This window comes from Bos indicus, chromosome 22 (genome assembly GCF_029378745.1).
Source record: "Bos indicus isolate NIAB-ARS_2022 breed Sahiwal x Tharparkar chromosome 22, NIAB-ARS_B.indTharparkar_mat_pri_1.0, whole genome shotgun sequence".
Classification (NCBI taxonomy): Eukaryota; Metazoa; Chordata; class Mammalia; order Artiodactyla; family Bovidae; genus Bos; species Bos indicus.
Genome location: NC_091781.1, coordinates 22,876,556 through 22,894,401, shown reverse-complemented (window position 1 = coordinate 22,894,401; position 17,846 = coordinate 22,876,556). Strand labels below are relative to the sequence as shown.

Here is a 17,846-nt window from a genome sequence, read left to right as displayed (position 1 = left end):
TCTGTCTAGAAAAGATCCTTTAGCATTTGTTGAAGAGCTGGTTTGGTGGTGCTGAATTTTCTCAGCTTTTGTTTGTCTGTAAAGCTTTTGATTTCTCCTTCATATTTGAATGAGATCCTTGCTGGTTATAGTAATTTGGGTTGTAGGTTTTTCTCTTTCATCACTTACATATATCCTGCCATTCCCTTCTAGCCTGAAGAGTTTCTATTGAAAAATCAGCTGTTAGAGACGGGAGTATTATACTCTGATTAAATCGCAGTTTTAGAAGCCTGAAACTCAGACTTGTCACCTTCACTAGTTTCTCCAGGGGTATAAAATTTTCTACCTGCTTTTTACTCCCTTCCTTGCCTATAGCATTTGCTATCAATTTCCTTGAAATCTTGACCCCTGTTCAATGTGCCCCTTGCTCCAGCCCCGATACTTCCCCAGAGGACAGACAGGAAGGCTTCAGGGTCTCGAGGTAGAGGAATGTTTTTCCCCTACTGGGATAAGGCTCTGGCAAAATCTTTTTTCCTGGAGAGGATATCTTTGTTACATACAAGTTCTGGGTGAATTTTACTGTGATTAATTTTCCCCTGCCTCTTCCAGAGCCATGAGAGAATCTAATGGGGTTCCTGAGAGTTATGCTCATAAAAGAGTGGATTCTCCAAAGCCTGTTGCTTCTTGGGAATAAATGCCAAAGGAAATTAATTGATTTTCATTTTGTTGAGTTGGTTTTCTTACTTTAAGGATGAGAAGATGTCTCCCAGCTCTTTACATGTCAGAACTGAGACCCAAAGTCTCTGTTTCAAAAAATGAAGACATATTTATTTACTTACATAGCAAATTCATGGGCTGCTGCTGCTAAGTCACTTCAGTCGTGTCCGACTCTGTGCGACCCCATAGATGGAAGCCCACCAGGCTCCCCCGTCCCTGGGATTCTCCAGGCAAGAACACTGGAGTGGGTTGCCATTTCCTTCAGAGATAAAGCTTCCCTCAGGAGTAAACAGGACTGAGGCCTTGAATGTTTCCAAGAATAACTTGTTACTATTGCTGATCTGTTTTCTCCATGGCTACAGGCATCTATGGACTCACACCCTAATAGATGTTACCACACAAGCAAAGAATCTTCCCCTTCAGCTGCAATTAAAAAGAAAAATCTGCCAAAGGATTGTGACTGGCTAACATTGTTTCACATGCCCAAACCTTTAATCAATCACTATGGCTATGGAGGGGGAGGACTGGAATTACTCCAGCCTGGACTATGCATACACCTTCGGGGCCACATAAATGGGACCATTAGTAGAAAAGACAACAGAAATTCCTTAACTGTATAAACACAAACATTTCAGAAGGGAGGATGTAGAATAAAGAGGAAAAATAATCCATGCCTAAGAAGGGGAAGTAGGAAATAGCTCACTGAAAGCAAACTTTGCCATTTCACAATCTCATGTACTTAGGAACCCCACCCCTCCTTAGAAACTCTTTTTAGGAAACTCTCTTATACTGTTGTTGGCCACTATAGAAAACAACATGGAGTTTCCTTAAAAAATTAAAAAAAGAACTACCATACAACTCAGCAATCCCACAACTGAGGATATACTCGAGAAAACCATAATTTAAAAATACATATGCACCCCAATGTTCACAGCATCACTATTTACAATAGCTAGGACACAGAAGCAACCTAAATATCCACCAACAGAGGAATGGATAAAGAAGATTTGGTACATATATATGACGAAATATTGCATGGTCATAAAAAGGAATGAAATTGGGTCACCTGTAGAGTTATGGATGGACCTAAATAAAATCATAAGATTGAAGTAAGTTGGAAAGAGAAAAACAAATATACTAACACATATACATGTGGACTCTAGAAAAATGGTATAGATGACCTTATTTGTGAAGCAGAAATGTAGACACAGACATAGAGAACAAACATGGATACCAAAGGGGAAAGGGGTGGGGTGGGAGGAATTGGGAGACTGACATTGACATGTAAACACTACTATGCACAAAACAGGTTAACTAGTGAGAAACTACTGTACACCTCGGGAACTCTACTTAATGCTCTGTGGTGACCTAACTTGGAGGGAAATCTGAAAGGGAGAGGATATATGTATATGTATGACTCATTCACGCTACTATACAGTAGAAGATAAAACAATATCGTAAAGCAACTATAGTGTGACAAAAATTAATAAAAGAAAGAAATACTTTTTAATCCCTTTCCATGTTAATGAGAAGGGATAATGTCAAGCCTTACCTTTTATGTTCCTTCAGTAAAGTGGATAACTAAGTCTATTAATCTGACAATACATTTAAACTGAGTTATACTGACAAGGGACTTCCACTATTTTATCTAGTTGCAAACTGCCAGAATGTATCTCATGGTGGGGGCGGGAGATCACAGCTGCTTTACTTGCCAGTTTTATATTCCATGAATTCTTAGATTTGACAAGGTTTAATACACAACCCAGGGCAGAGCTACAAGGCAGTGATTTCCACTATAAGCTGCTATACCCCCAAACCCTATAAAAGTAAAACTACCCTAGCTGGAATCAAGATTGCTGGGAGAAATATCAATAACCTCAGATATGCAGATGACACCACCCTTATGGCAGAAAGTGAAGAGGAACTCAAAAGCCTCTTGATGAAAGTGAAAGTGGAGAGTGAAAAGTTGGCTTAAAGCTCAGCATTCAGAAAACGAAGATCATGGCATCTGGTCCCATCACTTCATGGCAGGTAGATGGGGAAACAGTGGCAGACTTTATTTTGGGGGGCTCCAAAATCACTGTAGATGGTGATTGCAGCCATGAAATTAAAAGACGCTTACTCCTTGGAAGGAAAGTTATGACCAACCTAGACAGCATATTCAAAAGCAGAGACATTACTTTGTCAACAAAGGTTCGTCTAGTCAAGGCTACGGTTTTTTCAGTGGTCATATACGGATGTGAGAGTTGGACCGTGAAGAAAGCTGAGCACCGAAGAATTGATGCTTTTGAACTGTGGTGTTGGAGAAGACTCTTGAGAGTCCCTTGGACTGCAAGGAGATCCAACCAGTCCATCCTAAAGGAGATCAGACCCGGGTGTTCTTTGGAAGGACTGATGCTAAAGCTGAAACTCCAGTACTTTGGCCACCTCCTGCGAAGAGTTGACTCATTGGAAAAGACTCTGATGCTGGGAGGGATTGGGGGCAGGAGGAGAAGGGGACGACAGAGGATGAGATGGCTGGATGGCATCACCGACTTGATGGACATGAGTTTGAGTGAACTCCGGGAGTTGGTGATGGACAGGGAGGCCTGGCGTGCTGCGATTCATGGGGTCGCAAAGAGTCGGACACGACTGAGCGACTAAATTGAATTGAACCCTAAAATGACTTCCTCGTAGTTCAATCTCAATGAAATTGTCATATTTTGATTAATTAATGTTTGCTTATTCAAGTTTGACCTGAAATGCCTTGTCAGTGCATGCATGCTCCGTAGCTCAGTTGTGCCTGACTCTTTGGAACTCCATTGACTGTAGCCCACAAAGCTCCTCTGTCCATGGAGTTTTAGAGGCAAGAATACTGGAGTGGGCTTCCATCTCCTCCCGCATGGGATCTTCCTGACTCAGGGATCAAATGTGTGTCTCTTATGTCTCCTTCATTGGCAGGTGGGTTCATTACCACCACACCACCTAGGAAGCCGGAAATGACCTTGAATCTACAAGAAAAGCTTCTAAGAAGGAACCAAAGTTTCAATAAAACTTCCTGAAAAAAATAATTTTAAGCAGTGTAAGGTCTCTTTCTGTTAAACTCAACTTAAACTCATTTAAACCAAAAGGAAATTCATAGCCTCACATTAAAGAAAAAAAACTCCATGGATAGGAGGAAGGGCATAATCTAGGGGTCTAAACATTGTCATCAGGACCTGCTCTTGCTCCATTTGTTGGCTCTGCTCTTTGTAATGGGCTCCAATCTAATATTTTTCCTTATGAGTTGATTTCCAGTGGAACAGAAAGCATACTTCTCTCTCACAACCCCACCAAACCTCAAGTTTACAGCTTGGGACTTCCCTGGTGGTGCAATGGATAAGAATTTTCCTGCCAGTGCAGAGGACACAGGTTTGATCCCTGATCCAGGAAGATCCCACATGCCCTGGAGCAACAAATCCCATGCATCATAACTACTGAGCCCGCATGCTGTAACACTGAAGTCCCCGCACTTACAGCCTGTGCTCTGCAATAAGAGAAGCCTGAGCATCACAATGAAGACTAGCCCCCACTTGCCACAACTAGAGAAAGTCTGCAGGTAGCAATGAAGACCCAGCACAACCAAATATACATAAATAAATAACAGTTCCCCCACCTCAAAAAAAATAAAATAAAATAAAGCTTTTAACTCGCTGGTTAGACTGAGTCACTTACTCAAACCTCACTGCATCACTGTGCCAGGTAATGACAACTCTTAACTGGAGAGGCAGGACTAAGCAGGGTGGAGCCAGCATTTGTAGCTATAAACTCAAGAACAGAAAGGGGTGGGTTCTTAGAAGACAATCAGGGTTTGCACCAAAACAGCATTAATAGTTATAGGTGTAACACAAGGATGATAGCAACAGTAGATGTTTACAGGGTGCTTAATATGTGCTCAGAATTCTTCTAGTGTCTTAACTAATCTAATCCTCAGTATCACCTCATGAGAAGATAGGCTGCGCAGCTTGCCCAAAGTTATACAGTTATACACTAACTACTAGAAAAAGGATTTGAATGTAGGCAATCTGGCTCCAGGGTTAGCACTATTAACCACTGCTCCACACTGCTGCTTCAGAGACATGGGGCAATAAAGGGCCACCAAGAAGGCAGGGTAGAAGAGTAGATGCTGGTCAGTACCCCTTCTCAGAAGACAGTTCTTCATATGATCTTCAGCTGGCTGTAAACTGCAGCCTGATCCCAGACTGCCCAGCCCATTTAGAAAACAAGCCCATCTGGGATCAAAGGCTAAACATCTTGACTTGCAATTATACACACTATTTCAGTCCTATATGTCTACTCTCAGCTTTAATTTATGGATTTCTATAAAAAAGCTTTCCCTTTGAAGAGAACCTTTGTTTATATATGAGTGCCTAAACCTGTTTCATTCTGTCTGTCCCCTGAAGGAAAATACCTCCAGTTCACAAATACTGTAGAACTGAGAGTGCCCCTCCATTCCTTTTCTCTGCAGACCCCATGGGAAGCCCACTGAGTTGGACGTCTGGAAATTGATTTCACCCTCCATGGCTATGCAAACCACCTGTGGTGCCCTTTGATGGCAGATGAGTTTTAAGAGAATCCCAAAGAGAATTTTCACTGGCAAGGCAAAACACCTTGTTTCTATCTGATAGAGAAGCTTGTGGAGCTTACAGGAGAAATGGCTTAAGAAGATTTAAAGTCAGAAGGGTGAGTGGAAGTAGAGAAAGAAAACATTTGGAAATTTGGAGTTAGGAATTCTGAATAACTTACTTGAAAAAAAATCTTGAATTCAGTGAAAAATATTGTATAACCATACTTGAGGAGTGTTATTTGGATTTAATTAGCTATTTTTTCTCACTAAAATGATTTATGCTGTGTAACAAACCATCTAAAACCTGAAGACATAAGACACCAGTCACATCTGGTTTCTCATCAGTCTGCAGGCTGACTGGGGTGGTCCTTTCAGGATGGCTGAGTCAAGCTGGCTGTACTGTCCATAATTATCATCTTCCTTCTGGAATCAGCAGGTCAACTGGGTCATGACTTTCTCATGTCAACAGCAGAGATGGCAGAGAGGATGAGCCCAACTGTGTAAGAACTTTTCAAGCCTCTGTTTGTATTGTCAGTCCAGTTCCAAAGAAGACACAGAGCTGGCCAGTAGGCATATGAAAAGATGCTCAACATCACTAATTATTAGAGAAATACAAATCAAAACTACAATGAGGTACCACCTCAAACAGGTCAGAATGGCCATCGTTAAAAAGTCTACAAATAACAAATGCTGGAGAGGGTGCAGAGAAAAGAGAACCCTCTTGCACTGCTGGAGGGAAAGTAAACTGATACAGCTACTATGGAGGACAGTATACAGATTCCTCAGGAAACTAAAAATAGAATTCTCATATGATTTAACAATCCTACTCCTGGGAATATACCTGAACAAAAGTATAATTTAAAAAGATACATGTACCCCTATGTCCATAGCAGCACTCTTCACAGTAGCCAAAACAGAAATAACCTAAACATCCATCAACAGATGAATGGATAAAGATGTGGTACATATACACAATAAAATACCACTTAAGCATAAAAAAAAGAATGAAACAATGCCATTTGAGAATATCATATTACAGATTATCATACCAAGTAAAGTAAGTCAAAAGAAAGACAAATATCATATGGTATCACTTATATGTGAAATCTAAAATATGGCACAGATCTCTGAAACAGGAACAGATTCACAGACATAGAGAACAGATTCACGGTTGCTGAGGGGGAGAGGGTGAGGGATGGACTGAGAATTTGGGTTTAGTAAATGAAAACTATTACATTTAGAATGGATAGACAGCAAGGTCCTAATGTACAGCACTAAGACTATATTCGGTAACTGTGATAAACCATAATGGGAAAGGGTGTAAAAACAGAAAAGAATGTATATGTGTGGATAAGAGAGTCACTTTGCAGTGGCAGAGATTGGCACAACGCTGTCAATCAAGTATACTTCAATTAAAAAATATGAGACATCTTCCTTCAGGGGATCTTCCTGACCCAGAGATCAAACCCTTGTCTCCTGCATTGCAGGCAGATTCTGTACCATTGAGCCATCAGAGAAGTCAATACTGACAGCAAATACACAGAAGCTTCCTAACTTTAGTTTCTGGAAGTGTATCGGCAACTTTCAATTTGCTGGACCAATGAACCTGGATGATTGAAATCTAACCAACTCTCAACAACTCTTCTACATGAAAGTCTTTTTAAAAGTGCTTCTGGAGCATCTGTGGTTTCTTCCTTCCCACTTGGAGCCTATAAACAGAAAAACAGGAAATGAAGGAAGGAAGAAACTCTTTAGAAGGCCCCAAATGTAATCAGCTTCAAAGCAATTAAGAATTGACTGTATTTTTATTATCATCTAAATCCCCACTGAGGTCGATGCTAAAAGCTAATTCGTTCTGGCTGTATCTTTAATGTATGCAATTTATTTTTTAAAAGTCATTTGCAGAAGAAAAGCAAAAGAAGACAAAGCTTCTATTTTGATTGACTATGATTTCTTAATTGCTTGACTGGGTCAAATTAAACAGAGTTATTAAGCCAGCCAAAAATGTCAAGAACTTTTTTGTTGATGCAGACACAGAATACACAATAGAGAATGAATGCAAGTAAATTTGACTCTCCCCCAGATTTTCACTTCTGTTCTACTTTCTGCAGAAACACCTCACAATTCAACCTTCCAGTCTCCAAAGGATTTATTTAACCTGAAGTCTGCTTTTCTACTTTTCTTTGACTAGATAAACCTTGAATAAAATATTCAGTATAATATCTGTTAAAACACATCAATTATCTTGGAAAAAATATGATACAATAGAATACGAGTGCCCTTCTTGCTTTTTAAACGTGGGCCCCTCTAGAAGACAGCGATGCTAACCACTGTACCACCAAGGAAGGCCTTGGCACATCAGTCGCTCTGCTTTATTTGATATTTGTGATTAGCAGATCTGGTTTAATGAAAACAGGATCTCATTGATACAGGAAGATTAGTAAGAGAAAATAAAAGTGCAGATCTTAGAATCCTTCTCTGCTGGGGATACAGCACTTTTACTGACTAATTGTATTTTTGAGTGTTAAAAAAATCTTAATGCATGATTTCCCCCAAAGCTGTCACGTGGTCTCAGTGGGTGGTCAGGAAGTGAAGAACAAAACATCAGTGAGTTGCTTCTCAGGGAGTCTTCCCTTTGATCAAGCTTGGAGCCCAGACAGGAAACAATATGCTCATTGCTTTATTGCCACTGCAGATCGTTCATTAGATGTAATTATTTTCTAAGATCTAGAGGGAGCCATCAAAAAAAATTAATCACGAATGGAAGGCAAGGCAGCCTTCTGTGATCATAAAAACACATAAAGTGTTTTGGATATTATGGACTTTTTATGATTTACACTCAAACTTAAACGCAAGGGGGCATATGGCACATCAGCATTTATTAACAAAGCATGGGGATTTATGATAAATCATAAGTTTTGTTGTAAAATAAGTTGCCTTTTTATTGTGTTCTTAAAGTTGATTTTGTGAGTATGTGTTGAGGAGTCCTTTCTTGATTTTGACCTTGCTAGAAATATAAATTGAAAAATAGCAGCATCCAATCATTAAAGGGAGTTTAAAGATGAAGCCAGTTATGCAATGTTTGAGCTTTCTCTAAGCAGTCCCACCAAATGCAGGGCATTCTTTCCTCTAGAGAAGCTTGTTTCACTCTGGAAAGTTCAGGTATTTGGAACTCTTCCACTCTCTGACTTTACATACATGCTGACAATGCAGTTTCATAAAATAAGCCCAGTCTTTCTCCCATTGTATCCCTTCAAATAATGAAGCAGCTACTGGAATCCTTTCCAATTCTCTGAAAGGTTCAAGACTGCAGGATCTGGAATTCAACTGCTCAGGTTCCAATCAGGCTTCTACCACTTACCAGAAGCATCCTTGGGCAATTATTTAGACACTCTAAGCTTCAGTTGGGGTTCCCAGGTGACACAGTGGTAAAGAATCCAACTGTCAATGCAGAAGAAGCAGGAGACGTGGGTTCAATCCTTGGTCAGGAAGATCCCCTGAAGAAGGAAATGGCAACCCACTCCAGGATTCTTGCCTGGGAAATCCCATGGACAGAGGAACCTGGTGGGCTACAGTTCATGGGATCATAAAGCGCTGGGCACAACTGAGCACACAGTACACACGCAAGCCTCACTTTCCTCCTTATGAGCAAGGCTGTGAAGATTAAAGTGAAGACACTAACCTAAGTGCTTAACAGACAGCTTGCCAAAATGACAAGTGCTCAGTAACTGCTAGTTATTATTACTGACATTATGACTATGATTCTAGTGAAAAAATATGCAATATGTCTTCATGTGACATGGTTTTGAGTCCCTTTATTATTAGGGTGACCAACTTATCCTGGTTTTAAAAGTGAAAGTCCACATCCCAGGAAGGTCTCTCAATGTCAGAAAACCTGAGATGACTAGCCACTCTACTCCTCTATTGGGTTCTCACTTCAGGACATCCCCTCCCCAATTAAAGCACCTTTAAGGTGCCCCTGGAAAGACCTGCCACATGAGAGAGTCCAGGTAAAACCTGCCTGGATATATATGTGTATAACAGAGTCACTTAGCTGCAGAGCAGTAATTAACACAACATTGTAATTCAGCTATAATTCAATAAAAATAAATTTTAAACAGACAAATTTAAAAGTTGTCTGGGGCACCAAGAAATGTGTTTGGGTCTGTTTCTTGACCAATTGTTTGATCAAACCTTGCTTCTTTTCTGCCAATTCTTGTACATTTGATGCTGCACCCTTGGTCTTTAGACTCGGGCTCCCTGTGAACTAGCTTGGAGTACCTCACGATGTATCTTATTTGATTTCTCACTTGTAAAACTACTATGCAAGATGCTGCCTCCCATTTCACAGAACCCAACTATTGCTCATTTTTGCTTGCTTGGTGTTGAGTTGGCGTGTCTCCTGAAACTGCCCCCTCCTGTCCTATGCCACTGGGTAAATCATCTTGTGCAAAGTCACAAGCACAGGCTTGGCATGAGGGAAAGTCCACTCATCTGCACCCAAACGCACTGGCTTTTCAACAACTTCAGGAAGCTCTCAATGTGTTCTGTTCTCTACTGCAAGCTTTTTGTCTCTGTCTATATTTGCATTTTGATTTTGTGAGTATGTGTGGAGAAGGCAAAGGAGAAAAGGAAATATTTACCCATTTGAATGTCGAGTTCCAAAGAATAGCAAGGAGACATACAAAAACCTTCCTCAGTGATCAATACAAAAAATAGAGGAAACAATCAACTGGGAAAGACTAGAGATCTCTTCAAGAAAATTAGAGATACCAAGGGAACATTTCATGCAAAGTTGGGCACAATAAACGACAGAAATGGTATGGACCTAATAGAAGCAGAAGATATTAACAAAAGGTGGCAAGAATATACAGAAGAACTGTACAAAAAAGATCTTCATGACCCAGATGACCACGATGGATGGTGTGATCATTTACCTAGACCCAGACATTCTGGAATGCAAAGTCAAGTGGGCCTTAGGAAGCATCACTACAAACAAAGCTAGTGGAGGTGATGGAATTCCAGTTCAGCTATTTCAAATCCTATAAGATGATGCTGTGAAAGTGCTACATTTAATATGCCAGCTAATTTGGAAAACTCAGCAGTGGCCACAGGAATGGAAAAGGTCATTTTTCATTCCAGTCCCAAAGAAAGGCAATGCCAAAGAATGCTCAAACTACCCACAGTTGCACTCATCTCACACGCTAGCAAAGTAATGCTCAAAATTCTCCAAGCCAGGCTTCAATAGTACGTGTATTGTGAGCTTCTAGATGTTCAAGCTGGGTTTACAAAAAGCAAAGGAACCAGACATCAAATTGCCAACATCTGCTGAATCATGGAAAAAGCAAGAGAGTTCCAGAAAAACATCTATTTTTGCTTTATTGACTACACCAAAGCCTTTGACTGTGTGGATCACAACAAACTGTGGAACATTCTTAAAGAGATGGGAATACCAGACCACCTGACCTGCCTCCTGAGAAATCTGTATACAGGTCAGGAAGCAATAGTTAGAATGGCCATGGAACAACAGACTGGTTCCAAAAAAGGAAAGGAGTATGTCAAGGCTGTATATTGTCACCCTGCTTATTTAACTTATATGTAGCGTACATCATGAGAAATGCTGGGCTAAATTAAGCACAAGCTGGAATCGAGACTGCCGAGAGAAATATCAATAACCTCAGATATGCAGATGACACCACCCTTATGGCAGAAAGTGAAGAAGAACTAAAGAGCCTCCTGAAGAAAGTGAAAAAGGAGAGTGAAAAAGTTGGCTTAAAACTCCACATTCAGAAAACTAAGATCATGGCATCTGGTCCCATCACTTCATGGCAAATAGGTGGGGAAACAATGCAAACAGTGGCAGACTTTATTTTGGGGGGCTCCAAAATCACTGCAGATGGTGACTGCAGCCATGAAATTAAAAGACGTTTGCTCCTTGGAAGAAAAGCTATGACCAACCTAGACAGCATATTAAAAAGCAGAGACATTACTTTGTCAACAAAGGTCCGTCTAGTCAAGGCTGTAGTTTATCCAGTAGTCATGTATGGATGTGAGAGTTTGACCATAATGAAAGCTGAGCACAAAAGAATTGATGCTTTTGAACTGTGGTATTGGAGAAGACTCTTGAGAGTCCCTTGGACTGCAAGGAGATCCAACCAGTACATCCTAAAGCAAATCAGTCCTGAATGTTCACTGGAAGGACTGATGTTGAAGCTGAAACTCCAATACTTTGGCCACCTGATGTGAAGAACTGACTCACTGGAAAAGACCCTGAGGATGGGAAAGATTGAAGGTGGGAGGAAAAGGGGACAACAGAGGGTGAGATGGATTTGATGGCATCACTGACGCGATGGACATGAGTTTGAGTAGGCTCCAGGAGTTGGTGATGGACAGGTGATGGACAGTTATTCACATGATGAAATAACTAGTCAATGCTTTTCTAGAACTTCAATACAGTGCTTCCTCTACATTTATCTTCTGCTCTGGCAGCCCTTTAACAAAGGAAAACAAGTTTGGTCAGGCCTAGTGGTTGGTTGCTGCAATAACTCCTTCCGTTTACAACTGCTCCAAAGCCATCTATGTGGCTTGTTGCAATGGACACGATTCATGGAAAGACAGCAACAGACAGAGCAAAAAGCTGCAAAGTTTCTTTCATTGCAAAGGATAACGACATTTATATACCCATTTTAAGGTGATGTTCAAAGCAGGAGGTAATGAGCATGCTCTTGGCTTGCTAGGGGTCCCTGGATTCTCTACAGAAACTCCAGCTGCTACGTGATTCATGCAGTGTTGCGTCCTTCACAAGCAAGAAGCCTGCACAATCTCATTTCTCAAAGGTCGTTATATCCTCCTTGCCTTCCAACTGCCCTTAAGATTTTGGCCATAATCCACCTACTCACCAGGTGCAATTAATTAATAGAAAACAGTCCCAGCACAGTTCAGAGTGTTCACTGCCAGACTTGGGTAAATCTAAGATAAATTTGTCAAGCATGGACTGCTTCTGTACAGCATGGTTTCAGACCTGCCTTAGCTTTCTTTTGATATTACGGTCTAGAAAACTGCCTGAGATTATAATTAACACAATGGTCTGGGGTGCACAGAAGGTACTTTTCTACTTCTCTTTCAAAATTCACAGCTAGATCTGCTCATCTTTAGGTTTTGAAAGAGGTTCCTCATTGTTTATTCTCTTTTGAGACTTGTGATGTTTCAGATTCTCTTTCTCAAATGGAAGTTAGAGTATGGACTCCAACTAGGACTTCTGGTGCACTGGTAACACATTACAAATTCTAAGCAAGTTTTAAGGAGGACGGGGTGGCCTTTGGAAGTCTTTATCTTTCTGAATGGTATAGAATGTGATTATGTTCTTTCTGTTATTCCATATACACTTAATCTTTTATTAGATTGTAAGCTCTCCAAGAATAGCAGGTATTTTTTACATATTTTTGTGTTCTACCAATGTTTGGAGCTACCCAGGTGGCTCAGTCCTTAAAGAATCCACCTGCAATGCAAGAGACCTGGGTTTGATCCATGGGTCGAGAAGATCCCCTGGAGAAGGAAATGGCAACTGACTGCAGTACTCTTGCCTGGGAAATTCCATGGACAGAGGAGTCTGGCAGGCTACAGTCCATGGGTCTAGAGGGTTGGACATGACTGAACAACTAAACCACCACCACCACTGAACATTTAGCATGGGGTCTTATGTGTGTGTGTTTCTGTGTGTGGAAGAACATCTTCTAAATACAGAAATTAATCACACATTCCCCTCAAGGTAAAGAAGACTTTGCTAGAAGACCTTGTAATTTTGCTAGAATTACAAGCTATCTATAAATTGGAATTCATCATGATGATTGACAGATATCATTAAAGGCGGCTGTGTAGTAGAGTTTCAAAAACAGTGTGTGACTCCATGGTCCTGCCTTATCACCCGCATCTTCCAGGATGAACAACGTTAATGGCAACAATTTCCATGTATAGGGTGGTTAATTGATCACGAAGTCCATGCTTACTCTAGTGTTCAGCTTTTGAAGGAGGTTATCAATAACCCTATTTCACAGTGGAGAAAACTAAGACTCAGTGGAAGTGACTTTACCGTGGAAACAGAAGTACTAAGCGCAGAGCCAGGATGTAACTGGGCTGTGTGGCTCCTGTCACCCTTCCCAGTGCGGACATCCATGTCCTTGTTGTTTTGCCTATGCTGCCACGGCATGGGGGAAGCAACGGTTATGTCCGGCAGCAACTCAAACCATAAACTCAGGAATTAATCTCTCTTTCTCTCATCTCCCTGCCTCCAATCCATTAGCAGGTACTCTTATTGTTTCCTATCAAGTTTGCATTGGATTTGTCCTTCTTGATCTACACAGTTGACACCCAGGTCTAGGATAAACTACGTTGTCCCTGCCTGGATGGCTGCAGTCCTTCCCAAGGAGTCTTCCTCCTGTGGCTCTCACCTAAACATCAGGGGTTCTCAACCTGATTGTGTGTCAGTGTCCTCTGAGGCCTTATTAGAGCACAGACTTCAGGGTCCACCCCGGAGTTTTTGGAACAGGTCTGGGAATTTGCGTCTGTAACAAGTGCCCAGGTATGCTGCTGCTGCTGGTCTAGGGACCATACTTTGAGAACCACTGCTATACATGGTCTGGTTTTCCTGTAACAGCAGGAATGGTCTTTTCTGTACTCAAGTCAGACCAAGAAGCACCCTTCCAAATAAGCTACCTTCTCATTTATACTCATTACAAAAACCTGATCCCTCACACTGGACTATGATGTCTTTTGGACACAGCTTCGGATGTGCCAACTGATTTCCTCCTTCTTTCCATTGCTCATCACTCAGCCTTCTTCCCACCTCAGAGTCTTTGACCAGGAATGTTCCTTCCCCAAATCTTTGAGCCTGTGGCTCCCCCTTGTCATTCAAATGCCGGCTCAAGACTGGTCTCCCCAGAGTTCTTCCCTCAATTTCCTCTTAAGAGTCACCCTCTCAGGGACTCTCATATCCCCTCGTTCTGATTTTCCGATTTGTTTTATGTGATAATATTCTCCTCCTTCGACTAAAATGCAAGCTCAATGAGAACCAGGCTGTAGTCTGCCTTATTTCCTTCCCTGAATTTGATGCCCAAAACCATGCCTGGTGCATAGTGTACTCAGAAATATTTGATAAATAAATGAAGGGGTCTCCAAGACTCTCTTAAAAACAAAAGCACCCTTTAGGTTTTAATAATCCAGCTAGAAAAAAAATAATAATCCAGCTGGGATTCTAGGTCTCAAGCTTTCTGACTCTAAGGATTAATTCCATGAATCCTATATCCTCCTTTCCCTTTGCAGAAACAACTACACAAGACCAAGGGAATCTTGCAGCTGTCCAGTTGGAAACAAATTGTATGTAAAGACTACCTCAACTAAAAGCCACAGAACAGATTTTCCTCACTATTTGACTATAGGAGGAAAACAGACCTTTATGGAGCTAAAGAATCTTGAGAGAGATGGGAAATTGACTCTAAGCACCATCCATAAATACCCTAGAGTCTGCTACTGAATCCATGGATTGGATTAAGCTACAATCAAGAACAAGTATAGTAGCGATAGGAGTCTGTGTGTAAGTAAATCAATAAATAGACAAAACATCTGTGGTTTGTATACTGTCCCATCTTTTAGGGAAAGCCCCAATCTTTTCTTCTTTGCATGTGTGGCTCTTGGCAGTAATTTCATATCTCCAGGGCTAGGACCCAAGTCTAGCCAATCAGATTACTCCATTCATCTTTTTTGTGATTGACCAAGAGATATGAAACTGCACCATGCTAGGTCATTGAGAGACTCCTGTATGAATTCTCCTGGTGGTACCAGTAAATAGCCTCCCTCAGCATTTATGGGGGCCTCCCTGGTGCCTCAGTGGTAAAGAATCCACCTGCCAATGCAGGAGAGTCAGGTTTGATCCCTGAGTCAGGAAGATCCCCTGGAGAAGGAAATGGCAACCCACTCCAGTATTCTTGCCTGGGAAATCCCATGGACAGAGGAGCCTGGGGAGCTACAGTCCATGGAGTTGCAAAGAGTCAGACCCTACTGAGCAATTAAATAACAAATGCAATCATGAGAAGGATGTGAGCTTGGGGGCTTTGGTGACCACCTGGTCACTGCATGGAGAGAACCCATCTGAGAAGAAAGCAGAGTCTAGATACAGAGACACATGGTCTGGATGACGTGGGTTTAGCCCACGGATCCTGAATCTGACACTTGGATTTCCTACTTAAGCGTATTTGAAACATACACTGTCACAACTGAAAGGGTGCTGAGTGATCCAGCCTGTCCCACATTCCTTATGAGACTACTCCCTGAGTCTTCCTGCTGTGCTGTGTTATCTTTCTGTCAGTACCTAGCTCAGGGGCAGAAAGAACCACCCACAGCACTGCACTGAAGCTACTGTGAATCTCGAGCCCACACACCACTGCAAGCATAGTACAGAAACTGTTATTAATAACAAGGCCTCCATTTCTATGGAGTTTTCTTTAAAAGATGCCAAAGACTCTAGCATATGTTTCTGTTCTCTTCACCCTGTTCCTGTAAGAAGGAAGGAAAACAGATACTCCTCCCAAGCTGTGCAAACCCTAGGAAGTCATCCCACATCTCAGAGAAACCATTTTCGAAAGTGCTAAAACAGAGGGAGAAACGTGAGGCAGGAGTTTCAGATCTGACATTCATGAGACTGGGAGGCATAATGTGAAATCATGAGTGTCTTGACTGCGCGGTTTTCCAAAATAAAATGTTGATATTGAATACCATTGTCTACAAATAGCGAGGGAGAAAATTCATTCTACTTCATATGAGAATCTTTCAATGTCACTTGACAAGCACAGGAAAATCACTTCATTCTTCTCAACAGATCCTTTATCGAAAAGGAGCAGAAGATGAACTGAAACAGCGTTAAGAGATCCACATATGCATTTTACTGCCAGCTTCTCTAGGGAAATGACACTGTAATTTTACCATAAATGGTGGGGCATTAAGTCAGTATAATGTGCCCAGGAGTCAAGCTATGAACTGTAGACATCTTTCTGGTTTCCAAAAGCAAATCTGACTCTGCAAAATATAAGTTTATGTGAAAAAAATTCATCTCAATCCTTCCTTCTTAAAGGGTTGCAATTTGATTGATCATCTGCATTCTGCCACTTTATTCAAAGCCTTTCAGGCCACTGTAACTTAAACATGAACAAATTAGGAGGCACTGAACTGATGGGCATTTGTGTCAGCATACGCGTGTGCCCTATTCATCAGCCCTTGGAACACTCAGTGTCTGTGAAATTGGAGAATATCCAAATTTATATTTATAGGACAGTTCTTGCTTCATGTTGTAAAACAAAACATTGGAAGTCCATGGAAGTTACAAGAAAACTTTTCAAGAAAACATTTAACTGTCTGCTAATTGATACAACAAATAGAATAAAAATTGCAGAGAGAGAATGAGCTAGATGGAATTAATAAGAAAAAGCTTATTCGAAGAACTGAGCCTTACCATGAGATTTTCTAGAAGGTAGGGACTATGCCTGTATTCTGGAGTATTTGAAGAATTGCATGTTTTTTTAGTAAGGATGGAAGGAGGCTGTTTATAAATGAGGGCCAGAAAAAAGCATTATGAGGCATGATTGAAGAATATATCATTTTACACCATCCAGAGTACCAGTGAAGTGACTAGAACACTCTCTTAAGAATTGGTGCCTGACAAACAATAGCAGTAGTAGTTGTTCTTTTTTTTTTTTTTTTTTTTTTAGTGAAAGTAACTGTGGTGTTGGAGAACACTCTTGAGAGTCCCTTGGACTGCAAGGAGATACAACCAGTCCATTCTGAAGGAGATAAGCCCTGGGATTTCTTTGGAAGGAATGATGCTAAAGCTGAAACTCCAGGACTTTGGCCACCTCATTCGAAGAGTTGACTTATTGGAAAAGACTCTGATGCTGGGAGGGATAGGGGGCAGGAGGAGAAGGGGACGACAGAGGATGAGATGGCTGGATGGCATCACTGACTCGATGGACGTGAGTCTGAGTGAACTCCGGGAGTTGGTAATGGACAGGGAGGCCTGGTGTGCTGCGATTCATGGGGTCGCAAAGAGTCGGACACGACTGAGAGACTGAACTGAACTGATCTGATCTGACACTCAAATATTGCATGGAACAAACTTACACTAAAAGATTATAATTTAGGGCACTGAAATTAAAATTCACCACACCATCCTGCATTTTCATTGATTAAATCTGGAAACTCTATTTAGAAGGATCTTAGCAGAAGCTTACCTTTTAAAAAAAATAGAGATTACAGATATTCTTGTCAACATCACATAGCACTTACGATTTTAGACAAATGACACAATTTGATCTAATCCTTACAAAACTTAAGGAAAGCTTTATTACTTTATCCTCTTTTTCTCAGAGGGAGAAATTGAGACACAGAGATGTTAAGTAATTGGCCCAAGATGACAAGCCAGTAACAGACAGAACCAAGATTTGAACCAATACAGTCTGGTTACAGAATCCACGCTCTATACGACCGTGTAGTTGTGCCAGGTGAGGACTGTGGTCACGTG

The 17,846-nt window shown here is 41.2% G+C and overlaps 2 long non-coding RNA genes across 2 annotated transcripts in view; one reads left to right on the top strand and one right to left on the bottom strand.

The window, feature by feature from the left end:
• Positions 1 to 14,893, top strand: part of LOC139178592 (uncharacterized) — a 91,549-nt gene extending 76,656 nt beyond the window's left edge. Inside the window, exon 5 of the long non-coding RNA XR_011562972.1 lies at positions 14,600 to 14,893. This is a non-coding gene — a long non-coding RNA (uncharacterized lncRNA). The remainder of the gene's footprint in view (positions 1 to 14,599) is intronic.
• Positions 1 to 17,846, bottom strand: part of LOC139178593 (uncharacterized) — a 309,917-nt gene that overhangs the window by 40,830 nt on the left and 251,241 nt on the right. The window lies entirely within an intron of this gene.